The sequence below is a fragment of the Artibeus jamaicensis genome, unplaced genomic scaffold (assembly GCF_021234435.1).
Source record: "Artibeus jamaicensis isolate MK-2021 breed Jamaican fruit bat unplaced genomic scaffold, CSHL_Jam_final contig_373, whole genome shotgun sequence".
Classification (NCBI taxonomy): domain Eukaryota; kingdom Metazoa; phylum Chordata; class Mammalia; order Chiroptera; family Phyllostomidae; genus Artibeus; species Artibeus jamaicensis.
The window spans coordinates 3,623,938-3,639,407 of NW_026521807.1; the positions used below are offsets into that span (position 1 = coordinate 3,623,938).

Below are 15,470 nucleotides of genomic sequence, written 5' to 3' on the forward strand. Positions count from 1 at the left end.
GGAGAAATCCGCTGACAGTCTAATGGGAACTCCTTTGTAGGTGACTGTCCCCTTATCTCTTGCTGCTTCTAGGAGTCTCTCCTTCATTTTAATCCTGGCTAATGTAATGATGATGTGCCTTGGTGTGTTTCTTCTTGGGTCCAACTTCTTTGGGACTCTCTGAGCTTCCTGGATTTCCTGGAAGTCTATTTCCTTTGCCATATTGGGGAAGTTCTCTTTTATTATTTGTTCAAATAAGGTTTCCACTTGTTGCTCTTCCTCTTCTCCTTCTGGTACCCCTGTAATTTGGATGTTGGTACGTTTAAAGATGTCCTGGAGGTTCCTAAGCCTCTCCTCATTTTTTGGAATTCTTGTTTCTTCATACTTTTCTGTTTGGTCATTTCTTTCTTCCTTCTGGTCCACTCCCTTGATTTGAGTCCCAGTGTCCTTTCCATTACTATTGGTTCCCTGTGCATTTTGATTCATTTCAATTAGTTTAGCCTTCATATGTTCCTCTAATTTGTGACTAAAATCAACCAGTTCTGCGAGCATCCTGATCACCAGTGTTTCGAACTGTGCATCTGAAAGTTTTGCTATTTCTTCGTCACTTAGATTTATGGGCTCTGGGGCTCTGAATTGTTCTTGAGCCATGTTTTGATCTGTTTGTGCCTATTACGCATGAGGAGAGGCGCCTTAGGTGTTCACCAGGGTGGGGCCACCCAGGTTGCTGGTTTGTGATGCTGTATGTGGGGGCAGGGTCAGAGAGGGAGCAATGGCAGTCCTCTCTGCTCACCCAGTCCGCCTTACCGCTTGCCCCCGCCTGCTTATCTGAGTGCAAATGTGCGAGCCCGCTGCCCTCCGCCGCACGGTCTCAATGCTCGCCTCTTCACTGGTTTATCTGCGTGCAAATGTGCAACCGACTGCAGACAGCCAGCCGTGCCTCTCCCCTGGGTTCCGCCCGTGGCTAGCCCACACCTGGGATCCACACCCTTGGCTGCCTGTGCACAGCCCCAGTTGGGGGACGGTGCCCGACCAGCTCCGCTGCTGGCTTCGCCCCTCTCACCGGTTTAGCAGACTTCGTATTCGATTTTCTGTGTGGTTTGGTTGCGTTTATTTTTGTTAAAACTTTGTTGTTTTTAAATTTGGTTGTGGGAGGACGCAAAGTGTTCCCACCTACGCCTCCATCTTGGCGGAAGTCCTGAATTCTTGTTTTTTCATTGTGTTCCTGTTCACTGTTACTTTCTTCCTTCTGCTCCAAACTATTGATGTGAGTCCTCGTTTCCTTCCTGTCACTCTTCGTTCCCTGTACATTTTCCTTTATTTCACTTTTCATAGGCTTCACTTTCTCCTCTACTTTATGATGATACTCAACCATTTCTGTGAGCATCCTGATTACCAGTGTTTTGAACTCTGCATATGATAGGTTGGCTGCTTCTTCATTGCTTAGTTCTATTTTTGGAGCTTTGATCTATTTCATTTTGGCAATATTTTTTTGTCTTGGTGTGCCTGTTACATAGTAAAATCAGAGCCTTAAGTATTTGGCATGGCGAGGGAACCCACATCAATGCTTTGTGTTGCTGTATGTGGAGCAGGGGTCTGAGAGGGAACAATGCTGCTCACTTAGCTCTCTGCCAGCTTTCAGTCACTTCAGCTACATACAAGCAAACTGGGCCCTTCTGGTGCTGATTCCTGGGTGGGTGAGTTTGTGTACATTCTAGGACCCTGTGGGTCACTCCAACAAACTCTCTGTGAGGCGGCTGGGAGTTTTTTCGGCTGCCTCAACCTCCACAGATTTTCTTTAGCTAGGAATTTTGAAACTTTATTTCCCCATGCCAGAACCCTGGGTCAAGAGGTTTGTGTCACTCCCCAGTTGTTCCTCCTGGTTTATCCACATGCGAATGTGGGACCTCCTGCTCTGCCAGCCACCCCTTTACAGTGAGTCCTCTTTGCCCCAACTGCCCATCTCGGGCACACTCCCCCCCCCCATTGGTCTGGGTGAATGTTTCTTCTTTAACTTCTTGGTTGTCCCACTTCCATACAGTTCAATTTTCTGTCAGTTTTTAAATTTGTGGTTGTGCAAGGAGGGGAAATGTATTTGCTTATGCCTCCATCTTGACTGAAGTCCTGCACGTTGTATTTTAGAAGAAAGCATTTGGGGGTGCAGGGATGGATTTATGGTAAGACAAGAGTGCCCAATCACTTTTTTTCTTTGTATTTTAAAATGATTCAGCTATAAATAACTCCTGAATTCTGAGATTATTTAACAGAAGGCTCAAGGGACTCTAAGAAGACTTTGCTTAGTACCTCTCCTCCCATTTATGACTTCCTTAAGTTTTCTTGAAAACTAAGATTTGTTATAAAACTCTGAAGCCTTGCTGAAACCCCAACTATATACATTAGAGAAATGATAGTCTTTTATGAGTCCTAGGATGCTGGTCTTTTATTGGGCCAGGGAGCCATGACCCCTGATATTAGATAGGTATGAATAGTAGAAGCAGGCCCAGGAAAGACATAATGTAGTTGCAGTGGAGAGAGCTGTTCTGCCTGTATATGCCTATAAAAATAGAACAAACTGCTCTCTTGCTGTAAAACACATTTAAGGAATAATGAAACTAAGAGAATTTTGTGGGATTCTTGAGAGTTATAAGTTTGTTGAAAGACTTGAAAGCTGGGAGCTGTTAAAATAATGACTTAGATACTAATCATTTTTTTTCAATTCTGTGCTCAAGTAAACTTGGCCATTTTTCATATCACCAAAAAAAGAGATACGTATAGAAAAAAAGATGAATATATGTCTCTAGGTTACTGCCTCTGTAAAGAAGGAAATGTGGAGGCTGGTGGCAGGATGGTAGTTTTCCTGATAACTAATTTATGTGGTGGTTTCTTTGCTTGCTGTTTACCATCACATGTTGCCCAGTCCACCAGATACTTCACAGACATGACACTGGGCGTGAAATTTCTTTCTAAAACAAGGTCAACTCAGATACTTTAGTAATGTGAATACAAGGGGTGTCTGTGTATGTTGAAGGGAGAAGGTGAGTGAAAGGTTTGGTTTGTCAGACGTAACAGCTGTGTTTAAATTTGCGATCTTCACTCCCAAAATGTTCACATAACTTTAATTAATCAGTTTTTCACTGTTTTCCATTGTTGCTTTACTTGACCTTTCATTGACTGTAGAATGTTATTGCAAGTGGAACTCTAAAGCACAAGATGGCCTCTATAGTTGGTTAAATGTATTTCTGCTTATTTATTCACTTTTTTTTTGGAATGGGAAGTTTCCATGGCTTGTTTTATTCTTTAATAGACCAGAATCTGCTCCCTCTGAATATGACCTATTCCCTCAGTTGCTGATAGGAGAAAAATTAAGTTGCAAGGGTAAGAGGCATAGGCATTGAAGGCTAAAAAATAATTCTTGGCCCTTTTTGGGGGGTGGGGTGGGTAGAGGTGGTAAAGTTCGTTTGGTTTTTCAAGCTTCTTATAGGTGACTGTCAGTCAATATCAAGTAGCCTTAACATAGTATCTAAGTTATTAAAACCAGGGAAGACTTCATTCAGCAAAAAGCTAGAAAATTTTGTTTTCCTAAATGTTGGAATTGTCTTCTTATACTTGTCTTTGAATTTTAGATTTTATATGGTCATAATTACATAACAGACTCTTTTCAGACCGTAGTGAGGGTTATGTAGACTAGGCTGTGAAATGAAAAGAAGCTTGATGTGCTATATATTTTATAGAGGAGAATGGTCTTAAGAGTAAATGTATGAAGTTCCTTTAATGATTTGGGATTTTATTTTTAACTTTAAGGTTTGAGGGTGATGGCTTGGAGCTTAGTTTATTCAGCAGATAGTGCCCTCATGTAATGTAGGCATTGGGAAAAGACAGTGGTAAACAAGAATGATCATTTTCTGGGTGACAATAAAATTGGTTACCAGGTCATCCTGCTGATAGGCTTAGTTGAGGTAGGGTGCTTTTTAAGAAGCATCTCACTGTATTGGCTTTAATTAATGCTTAGTGGAAAGAAAATATTTTGGACATGGCTCAGGAAAATCTCTGTTTTTGTCCTAATTCTGATATTTGTTGCTTGGCCTTAGGTTGTCACTTAGCATCCTCTGGCCTTAGTTCCTTTTTGTAAAGTAAAATAACTGTGTTTTCTTTAAGGACTTTAGGGTAGTTTATAGGCACAGTGTGCCAAGGGTTGGGACTTGAACCCCTTGTTTTATGTGCTTGTGTCCAAGTTTAGACCGCCCTGCATTGATATAACTGTCCAAGTCATAGCTCTTCTAATGTTGCTAGTTTTTAGGCTTTGAATGCAAGAGGACATTGGCAGAGGGTAGGACTAGTGTTTATTCCTGTTTCAAGGTTTGTTTTCTGTCCTCACTCTTTGTTTCTTAGCTGTACTTGAAGTTTTTTTATGTGCTTTTTCCTATGGTTTCGGTATTAAAACTGCTTTCCCCATCAGTTTTTGATGACTTGTTGAAGTTACACTAATAAAATGAATGTTTAATTACTAACCCTTTCTTCCTCTTCACCTTCCTTTAGTCCTCGGTGGACATTAAGAAGGTCATAATTGGGATGATCTATGTGTAGAAAAGCATGAAGGCTTTAACCTTTTTTAATGCTTCCTGTGGATCAGGCACTGTGTGGGGGGAGGTCTTCAAATGTATTATCTTGGTTAACATGTAGATAGAAGTTAAGAGGTAGGGTTCAAATGACTTTTGAGCTAGGGCTTTTCTACTTAATAGCTTTATGATTTCGGCCAGCCTAATTCTCTCAGTGCCTTAGCTTCCTCATCTATAAAGTGAGGAGAATAATATCGCAGCCTCACAGTGATTTTAAAATAAGTTTTATGTAAAATACTTAGAATATTAAACACTTGGTAAATATTAACTTTTATTTATATTAATCTTCACATCAAATTAAGAGGTAGGAATTTCGTAGTAGAGGTTCAAAGAGATTAGATAAATCTGCCAAAGATAATATACCTAGTATACAGAATCTGATTCAAATCTGAGCCTAATAGATTCCTGGCTGCTTTCTTAGCTTTTTGGACCATCTTCATCCCTATAGAAAAGGAATGAGGCTGATGAACTTAACCATTGTCAACTTGAAGTACATGGTTAATGTCCCATCACTGGACAAAACATTTACAGTGGCTGGCTCTTTTTGATAAACTTTGATTATGTACATATACTATAATCAGCAATGTTGTCTGTGATTAGAGAACCTTGTAATCTGAAAGGAGGCTAATTTAAATCTGTGTCTGCATTAAATTCTTTTTATATTAAGCTCCCTAAGGGTGAGTTGGTTTAGACTGTTTGATCATTTTCCTTACAAGTCTTTGTATGTATTGGGTTAGCCAAAAAGTTCACTTATTTTTTTTCTGTACAATGCCTCTAGTAGTGCTTATTTGTCTCTAACTTCATTTGAAACAATTTCGTTAGATCGTTTTGGGACAGCTGTTAAATAAAACCATCAAAATTGATGAATTTTTGTGCAGGCGCTTTAATGTTGAAGATGGAAGGAGATACACAGCATTTTTGGCATATTATAGTTTATTATTTCAAGAAAGGTAAAAACACAGCTAAAAGGCACAAAAAAGATTTGTGCAGTGTATGGAGAAGGTGCTGTGAGTGATAAAACGTGTCAAAAGTGGTTTGCGAAGTTTCTTGGTACTATTTACAGTTTGGCCAAATAATTCTTTGCTGTGGGGCTATCTTAGGCATTGGAAGATGTTTAGCAGCACCCCTGGCCTCTACCCATTAGAAGCCAATAATAGTGGGAGACAGCTGACATACTCAAAATATCCAAATCAATAAGTCAATAACTTACTGACAAATGTGCCTATTATTTTATGGGAAAAACTTAATGAACGTTTTTGCCAACCCAATATATCTTAGTTTAAAGAAAACTTATTTTGTCCCCAAACATCTCTGAATACTTTTCCCCACCCTACAGTAGGACTAGGGCATTTGGTATACTCTAAGCTGACCTAAAATCTACCTGCTCCCTCTCACTGCTTATTTCCATTTTAAGCAATTTGATGTTAGTCTCTAACATCAGATAGATAATACTATTCTCCCCTTCCTCTCATAACATTACTAGATAATTGCCTTACTGACTGACTAAATTTTTCTGACTAGGTGGGCGAGGAAGACAGTTACGGGTGTTAACTTCTCATTTTATTTTCATTTGGAAATCCTGCCTCCCTTTTTTTTTCTTTTATATTAGGTCATGGGAATTTTGCTATTGGAGTTGCTAAAAGAAAATGAAAAGGTTATGACAGGTGGGGTTAAAGAAAAGAAGAATTAAGAGAGAAAAGGGGCTAGAATTAACTTCAGAGTAGCAATACTTAAACTTAAAATATTCAAGGGAATGAACAGGACTCATTATTTCAGTAAAAGGAAATTATGTGCCAGCTCATAGTGAAGCCTGTCTAGATGCTTGTAAATAATGTGTTATGAAGTCCTGGGAGGGTGTTGGCTCATGAGCAGGTTTTACTCTATACATTGAGCCTTGTGAGACCTAAAATTTGAAATAAGACTTTTATTTATTTGTTTTAAATGAAACTGCCTTTTTAAAAAAGTGCTGGCATTTTTTTGTTTGCTCTTGCAAAATGTATTCTCATATTTTTCACCACACTTATACAAGTTTACCTCTATTTTGGGTAGCCATTTTTGTGGGTTGTGTTTTTAAGGAGTTCGGCCACCACTTAAAATACTGTCTTTATGGGGAAAAACAAAAGCACAATTTGCCTTTAGGGTACAACATGTTTAAAAATCAACTTTCCTTCCATCTTTATTTATTTAGTATGTTTTTCAGGGGATTCAGAATTCTATTTCTTATGAAGAGAAATTAGGTATTTGTGTATGCCGAATTTTTTTCAAGTGAATTTATTTGAAATTTTCCATTCAGTGTTTGATTAAGCAAGAGCGGAAAATTAATCTGGTTTAGGACAGTTGGGCACATATCTTCAGTACTTTATTAAAATAATGTGATTAATTTTATTCTGTAGATATAATATTGAATTTTCTAAGTGTTCTTATTACAGGGAAGGTCAAGCATTTTGGGGTATAGGATCTAGATGGTTAATGTACATTTTGCTTTATCTCGCCTCTGAATTATATACATAAATATAAGTACTGTGGCTGAATAAACCAGTCTTTCTGAAATGTGAAGCCATTCGTATAAAATATGTGCCAAGCTTACCCCAGTCTTTACCAAAAGAACAGCACTGTCATTGCAAATGGTTTTTTCCTGGAGGTAATCCTAAACCTCTTTTCTAGCTTAATGACTTGAAAAGAGTAGCAGGGCTGGACGTACTGAAATACTTGTAAGGTAAAGTAGCCATCCTGGAAAGCACATAGTTGGAAAGAAATAGTTGGTAGATGGAGGGTTGTAACACATTACTGTTGTGCCACAGGTCATAGTTTTTGGAGTTGTTATAAACTGTTGATTTTTATTCATTTCCTATGTAATACATGGATAGGTTGTTTTTAAAACTGGTGTTTAATTCTGTATATGTTTCTCTGTGTGTCCCTGGTGTCTTTTTTTTTTTTTCTGGCATCTTAAGATATTAAGTTGTGTACTCTCTTTCTGCCCTGTAGTCATCTTTCATCCCAAAGCTCTAGTCCTGCATTTCCAGCTTTCCTTTGCACCTGGATATCCTGATGTTCTCCTGTTCATTTCATTTATCCAGAAGTACATCCTCCACCTGCCATCCCTGACTTGGTCTGTGGCTCTGTCTTGTGCAGCCACTTTTAATCTGAGTTTTTGCCATTTCCCTGGAAATGCTTCACTCCCATCAATTCTCAAAACTATTTGATTCTTCCAAATCTGGTGTTTGCTGTTTCTGATTGATTATGTCATCTGATAAGTTTTACAACAGTTTTTCAGTGTGGGCAACACTTTTTATGTATACTTTGATTTGTAAATGCATACCGATTCAGAAACATTAAATACAAATTTCAGAACTGAAGAACTGTGGAATCACACATATTAGTGAACTGCTTCCCCATGTTGCTCCTGCAGCCATGTTAGCTTAATCTCTTACTCTCTTATCCCTAGACTCATTTTAGCTTTCTTCTAGTGTCTTTGCAATGTAGACTTTCTACATTGTATATTTTCTACAATGTATATTTTGCTCCCAAACACACACATGCACACCCAGTGAACTCTTCCATTCCTGTAGACAGAGTCCAAATTCCTAGCATTCAGGGTCATTTTGGTTAGCTAGCCAGCCTTATCTCTTCTCCATGTGAACCTTTCATTATCTTAGCGAAGCTTAAGCTTTTTTAACTGTTGTTCACTGAACTCATCTTATGCCATGCTCTATTACAGGACCCTCCCCCTCCCCCCATGTCTTGAATTTTTGATTGTCTAAGTTCCACCTATATTTCCAAGCTAGATCAGATGCATCTCCTGTAGAAACTCATTTCTGACCACTGTCAGAAATTCAGAAATCAGAGAGGCCTTATGTTGCATATGGCTAATACCATCTATGACTGCTGCCCTGTGGTTTTCTCTTTATGGACGCTTCCTGCCATTTAAAATAGCATCGTAAGTCCCTAAGAGACAAAGATGGGTTTTGTTGTCGGTTTCTAATGCCTCGAGTTCTCAGTGCTTCTTTAAACGGCAGATGCTCAGAATATATTCTTTGGTATATTTTAAAGTTGGTTTCTGTACATGACATGTTTGCATGTAGTTAACATTTTAACTAAAGCATGTATTTCCCTGGGATTAAAATGAAGTCAAATTCACCACTTACCTTTGAAGTAAAGAATCTGAAAATAAATGTTTAAAATATCAGGATGAACCATTACTGTCAGTGGCCCTTACACTATGTAAAATTAGATTTTAGCATTAGTAGTTTTTAACAAATAATGATTAACATAGAAATAACATAAAATGATTTTTTAACATATCCTCAAACTTTTATTGTCACATAATAAAACAAAATATGAAGCTTAGTATTGGCTCACTTGGCCCTTTCTCTTCTTCTCCCAGTTCAAAATGCTGGCATTGCTTAGTAACCAGTATTCTCTTAGATATGAGTTGGGTGCAGTGCATTTAAGCCGTAGCATGATCTTTGTAGTTTTAGTCTTTTTGTGGAAAATTGGCTTAGTCTGTTCACCATAGCCACTCTGCTTCCTGTCATAATGCCACTCTCCCTGTGCATACAGAGAATCCTTGCCCCTGTGCATACAGAGAATCCTTGCCTGTTTTCTACTGTTACTTTGTAGAGTTGATGCTTGCCATACTATTTACAGAAAGTCAGGGGGTGTTAGGAACGTTTACCATGTTCGTGTGAAAAAGTTCTTGGCACGAAAAGCTGATTTAACACCTTTACAAAACAATAACAGAATTGAGCAGTGTGCTTTGTGAATGGAAAATTTGTGCGACATTCATTGGTCCTTACTAGCCAGTTAAGGAAACAGGTAGATCACTACCTGTTTCTGGCAGATCTAAGGGATGGGGAGTTCCCAGGACCACAGATCCAACTTCACTGCTAGGATAGACCTATTCCTTTGGAGCTACCCCAGTGCTGGTCCTGAATCACCTCTTTTCATAATTATTTGGATGTCTTAATAATAATGTAATGGTGAAGATATTATTTGTGGAATATGTTGCTTCCTAAATACGGAGATGTTCAGTTTTGGGTTTGACACATTACAGATGGGAAGAAATTTATGAAGCTATTCACAAAAGTGTCTAGCTTCTAAATTTTATATCTAGGACTTCGAAAATTATTCCAAGATCTTCAAGGATAGTAGCAGTTCTATAATCCTGAAGTCAGAGAGATGATCCTCGAAGTATGATGGGCAAGGTACAGGATGGGGACTCCTGAATTTAAGCACAGTAGGAGATTTCCTCTCCTATATTTGTAATGGGTTACTGGGTTAAAAACCAAGTTGACTAGCCCTAGGAGAGGAGTAGGTGGCACAGGGTGGTTTTGCAGTTTTCTCTGTTGTAGTGATTATCATAGGGTCATGAAAAAATGTTTTTAACTGTTATCAGTGACTCCTTTAAAGAACTTGATAAAAGATGGGGGTTCTTGCCCTAGAGAAGTTTTGCAATAAGCAGAGCTTTGTTTTAAGAATCAGTAATTGAGACCTCCTAGGTTAAGAGCCCCCCCCCAAAAAAAAAGGTATCCAGAGAACAAAATAACTTCCTGAAATTGTATGAGAGATGTGTCAGTTTTTGAAGCAGGAACTGTCTAGGCCCCTGTCCTCAGCCTGCCCCTTCTTCTGCATCTCTGTATTGTGCATCTTTTGTTTGTTTGTTTGTTTGAGTTGTGTTTTCTTTATTCTTTGTGTGTCCTTTTGCAGGTTTTTGGTTTGTAGTTACCATAAGGTGTTTGTATATCAGTCTATATAGCAGTTTATTTTAAGCTGGTAGGTATTTAAATTTGAATATACTCTAAAAGTACTATATTTGTACACTCCTTTCCACGCATTAAGTTTTTGATGTTGTATTTGAAATGTTTTTGTGTTGTGTATCTTTTAACTGTACTATAGTTTGAGTTGAGTTTGGTACCTTTTTTTTTTTTTTTTTACCAAAATGCAGTAGCTTTTTAAATGTCTGATTTGCTGTATTTATTAACTGTTTGGCTTTATCGGTGATATTTTTATTTTCTCATATTTTCTTATTTCTGGTTAGTGTATTGTGCTTCTTGATATTGTGCTGGTTGAACTTGAGCCCTCATGAAGTCATCCTTTGAAGGCATGTTATGTTCTCATTCACATCCACCTACATTCTGACTCGGTTTGTGTCCATCAGTGGGTTTTCTCAAATTGAGCAAACCTGCATTTTCCACATTTTAAATTCAGGCTTTCCCTAACACCCCAAATATCCTTAATCCTAAATAATCCAACTCTCTCCATTTTTTTCTATTCTTTGTGTGCGCTATGCACACACATTTTGCAGTTTATATGACCTATAGATGCAGTAGCTTAAGTTTATTTCCTGGATTTTGTCAGTTTGGACAAAATAGAAAAGCAAATTTTATTATAACAGGTTAGTGGTTAGGTTCTTTTACCAGTTGAATTCTCTCATCATGGGTTATAGGAAATGGTTTAGACTAAAAAGTTTTAATCTTAGTACTGCTTTTTTTTTTTTTTTAAACTTGTGTCCTGGTGCATGAGGATAGAACCTGCAGACTGGAAACCGTCAGCACCAACGACATGACACTGAGGGCGCTGGAGCCCTTTTCCTCTCCCTCCCTGCATTACAGGGATCGGGACCGCACGCCTTACCCCTGCCAAAAAGAGGAGGGTTAAACTGCATCTTTTAAAGTTTTAAAATGCATTTCCTTGACTTTAAGATTATTTGCAGGTATTTAGATTAAAATAGATTCCCAGTGGAAGCTATAATTGGTTTTAAGGTAATCTAATGTTGGAAAAACATGAAACTTTATAGCAAAGAAGACAAATTAATAAATTAGCAGTGTTAGTTGAGATGCCTTGGGCTTCTCTGCAAGAGTATTAGGTTTAGTTGCTGCATAATAGCATTGTAAAGTACTATTCTGTTTGAGGATAAATGGCATGTGGGAAATAATATATAAATGTGTTTAGAATAACTGATTTTCTTATTGAATGCACATAGTTTTACAGAGTGAAATTGTGACTTAAACATATAGTGACTTGATGTTTTTGTTGGCAGAAAATTGTATCTGAACTGTTTGGAGAGTTAACATTTACTTCATTTTCTAAGAAGAGCTCAAAGAAACCTAGTGTCTTGAGGATTATCTTACTTTTGAATCATGGCATTTAATCACTTATAAATGACTAAGGGGAACTTTATTATTGACGTTGCTGCTGTTTGGGTTTTTCCTCATTTTTTTTTAACAGTAGTGGTATTCCTAAAACTGTTGAAAATCATTTCAAAGAAAGTGTTCCATTTTCTTTTTTTCCCCCCAAGATTTCATTTTATTTCTTTTTAGAGAGAGGGCAAGGGAAGGAGAAAGAGAGAGAAGCATCAGTGTGGTTGCCTCTCACATGCCCCCAACTGGGGACCTGGCCTACAACCCAGGCATGTGCCCTGAGTGAGAATCAAACTGGTGACCCTTGGGTTTGCAGGCCTGCACTGAATCCACTGAGTCACACCTGCCAGGGCTGAAATTGCTCCCTTTTCATTCAAGTGGAATAAAAGCTAAAGAGCTTCTGTGAATGTACATTTTCTTGTAAGGAGAGAATGAATTATTGTCTTTAAAGAATAAAAGAATAGTTTGTAATTTATTTTAATGACTGTCATTGTAGCTCTTTTTTTTTTAAAGTTTTCTTGTTCTATCCTTCTTTAATTTAGCTATGATGTTTCTGATAATGGTGCAGTCTTAAGGTGGTAAAGCTGTGGTGGAAGTGAGTACCTTTACCACCAGTTAGAATTAATTTCTGGAACTTGAGAATAGTGTTGTCATTGTAAATTTAGCATTCACACAGGTGCTATTCCTTTCATAATCCTATTTTTCAGTTGTAGCTTAGCTGATTCAACACAAGATTTATTTATTTGTGAATAATAGGCAGGTGGGCACAAAAAGAGAAGCATGTATTTTCCTATTTCTTATACCTTATCTTTTGGAAAAGTTGTGTAGTTTTGGATATTATGGCAAAGGGGATAACTTAAATTTTCCTTTCTTTGAAATTGTTCAATTACGGTTGTCCCAATCCCTCCCCTGCCCCATGTACCACCACCCCTCAGTCAGTCCCCCTTAATACATGTTCCTTGTTAAATTTCCTTTTTTTTTTTCTTTTTAATTTATAAGCCAGAAAAACCTTTCATTCAGCGAAGTAGAGACAGAATAGATGCAGGGGTGTCCAACATTTTGGCATGTCTGTGCCACACTGGAAGAAGAAGAGTTGTCTTAGGCCACACATTAAGTACATTGCAACATGTAATCACAAAAAATCTCATAGTGTTTTAAGTAAGTTTATGATTTTGTGTTGGGCCACATTCATAGCCATCCTGAGCCGCATGTGGCTTGTAGGCCACAGGTTTGATTATAAGACCTTCCTTAAGACGTGCAGATGGCCAACAAACATACAAAAAGATGTTCAACATCACTAATTATTAGGGAAATGCAAATCAAAATCACAGTGAGGTATCACTTCATACCTGATAGAATGGCTATTATCAAAAAGATAAATAACATGTGTTGGAGAGGAGGTGGGAGAAAAGGGAACCCCAGTACTTTGTTGGTGGGATTGTAAATTGCTACAGCCACTGTGGAAAGCAGTATGGAGGTTCCTCAAAGTATTAAGAATGGAACTGCCATATTATACAGCAATTCCTCTTCTGGGTACATATCTTAAAAACATGAAAACACTAATTTGAAAAGATATATGTACCCCTTTGTTCACTGCAGCATTATTTATAATAGCTAAGATACGGAAACAATCAGTGGTGTCCATGAAAGACAAAATGGTTCAAGTTAAGGATGTGGCATATACAGTTAACCCTTGAACAACTCAGGTTTGAGCTGCTCAGGAGGACTTTTCTCACCAAGGGTATATTCATTGATTTTAGAGAGAGATGATGGGGTTTGGGGTGGGGGAGAGTGAGTGAGCGAGCGCAAAACATCAATGTGAGAGAGGAGCATTCATTGTTCAGCTGCCTCCCCTATGTGCCCCAGCTGGGTTTGAACCGGCAGCCTAGGTTTGTGCCCTGACTAGGGAATCAAAACTGCAACCTTTTGGTGTATGGGAGGCACTCCAACCAACTTAGCCATCTGGCCAAGGCATAAACTTCTTTGTTATACTTAAAAAATTAAGCACACACAGTGAAATATAAAATTATGTCTTTGTATAGGCTTATATTGTGGTTCAAAAATTGTTAGACTTTGATTTACATGAGCTTCAGGTTTACAGAAAGAAACTGATCCAGAAATACAGAGTTCCCATTTACTCCTTTGTCCCTATTACTAACATTTTGTATTGGTGTGGTACATTTGATACAGTTGATGAACCAATACTGATACATTATGACTAGTTCATGATTTACATTAGAGCTCATTCTTTGTGTTGTACAATTCTCTGGGTTTTAACAAATCAACAGTGTTGTGTATCTACCATTTTATTATCATACAGAGTAGTTTCACTGCTCTAAAAACCCTTGTTGCATCTATTCATTGGAATGTACCATCTCTTCCAATCCCTAGCACCCAGTAAATTTTTTTACTGTGTCCATATTTTGCTTTTTCTAAAATGTCATATACTTAGAACCATACAGCATGTAGCCTTTTCGAATTGGCTTCTTTTCACTTAGCAATGTGCATCTAAATTTTCTCCTCTTTTTGTCCTGATAGCTTATTTCTTTTTATTGTTGGATATTCATTCCATTTTATGGGTGTACCACAGTATTATTTATTTATTTATTGAAGAACATTTTGGTTGCTTCCAAGTTCTCACAGTTATTAATATAATTCTGCAACGTTCATGGGTAGGTTTTTGTTTGGATATAGGTTTTCAACTCATTTGAGTAAATATGTGGAGCATGAATGCTGGATCATATGGGAAGACTGTTTAGTTTTATAAGAAAGATGATACCATGCCAATACTAATGAAAAGAAAGCAGGGAGTAGCTCTATTTTCAGTCTAAGCAGACTTTGGAACAAGGAAAATTGCTAAGGGATAGAGGGACATAAACAAGGGATAGAGGACGTTACATAAAAATAGAAGGCTTAATTCTCTAAGAAGAGCCAGTAATCCTTAATATGCCTGACAACAGACCATCAGAATATGTTCCCTCCCACCAGCAGTCATTGGGAGTTCCCTGCATCCTTGTTAGCATTGTGTGTTGTCAGGTGTGTAGTGCCACATCACTGTTTTAATTTGCAATTCCTAAATGACAGTATGATGAGCATCTTCGCATATGCTTACTTACCATCTGTATGTCTCCTTTGGTGATGTTTAGATCTTCTGCACACTTTAAAATTATGTTGTTTTCTTATTACTGAATTTTAGGAGTATTTTGTATATTTCGTATAACACTCCCTTATCAGAAATGTGTTTTGCAAGTGTTTTCTTCCTCTTTTCATTTCTCGATTGTGTCTTTAACAGAGATTATTAATTTTAATGAACTCCAGTTTACCAGTTTTTTCTTTCATGGATCAGGCATTTGCCATTGTGTGTTTAAAGTCATTTTCAAACCCGAGGTCATTTAGATTTTGTCATCTATTATTTTCTAGGAGTTTTGCATTTTACATTTAGATCTGTGACCCATTTTGAGTTAATTTTTGTGAAAGGTATAAGGTCTGTCTAGAGTAGATTTTTTTGCATGTAGATAGGTGTCCCCTTGTTTCAGCACCATTTCTTGAAAAGACTATCCTTTCTCCATTGAATTGTTTGTTCCTTTGACAAAGGTTACCTGACTAATCTTCTGTAGTGTGGGTTTATTTTTAGACATACTGTTTCTCTATTATATATATATATATATATATATATATATATATATATATATATTTTTTTTTTTTTACCAGTGCCACACTGTCTTGATTACTATAG

The 15,470-nt window shown here is 37.6% G+C and overlaps 1 protein-coding gene and 1 non-coding gene across 3 annotated transcripts in view; one reads left to right on the forward strand and one right to left on the reverse strand.

Annotated features, from left to right (window-relative positions):
• JMY (junction mediating and regulatory protein, p53 cofactor) overlaps nucleotides 1–15,470 on the forward strand; it is a 97,590-nt gene that overhangs the window by 7,835 nt on the left and 74,285 nt on the right. The gene's annotated exons all lie outside the window — the stretch shown is intronic.
• On the reverse strand, nucleotides 11,099–11,247 carry LOC119038321 (small nucleolar RNA SNORA57). The gene has a single exon (XR_005080399.2). It is a non-coding gene; the product is annotated as a small nucleolar RNA SNORA57 (small nucleolar RNA).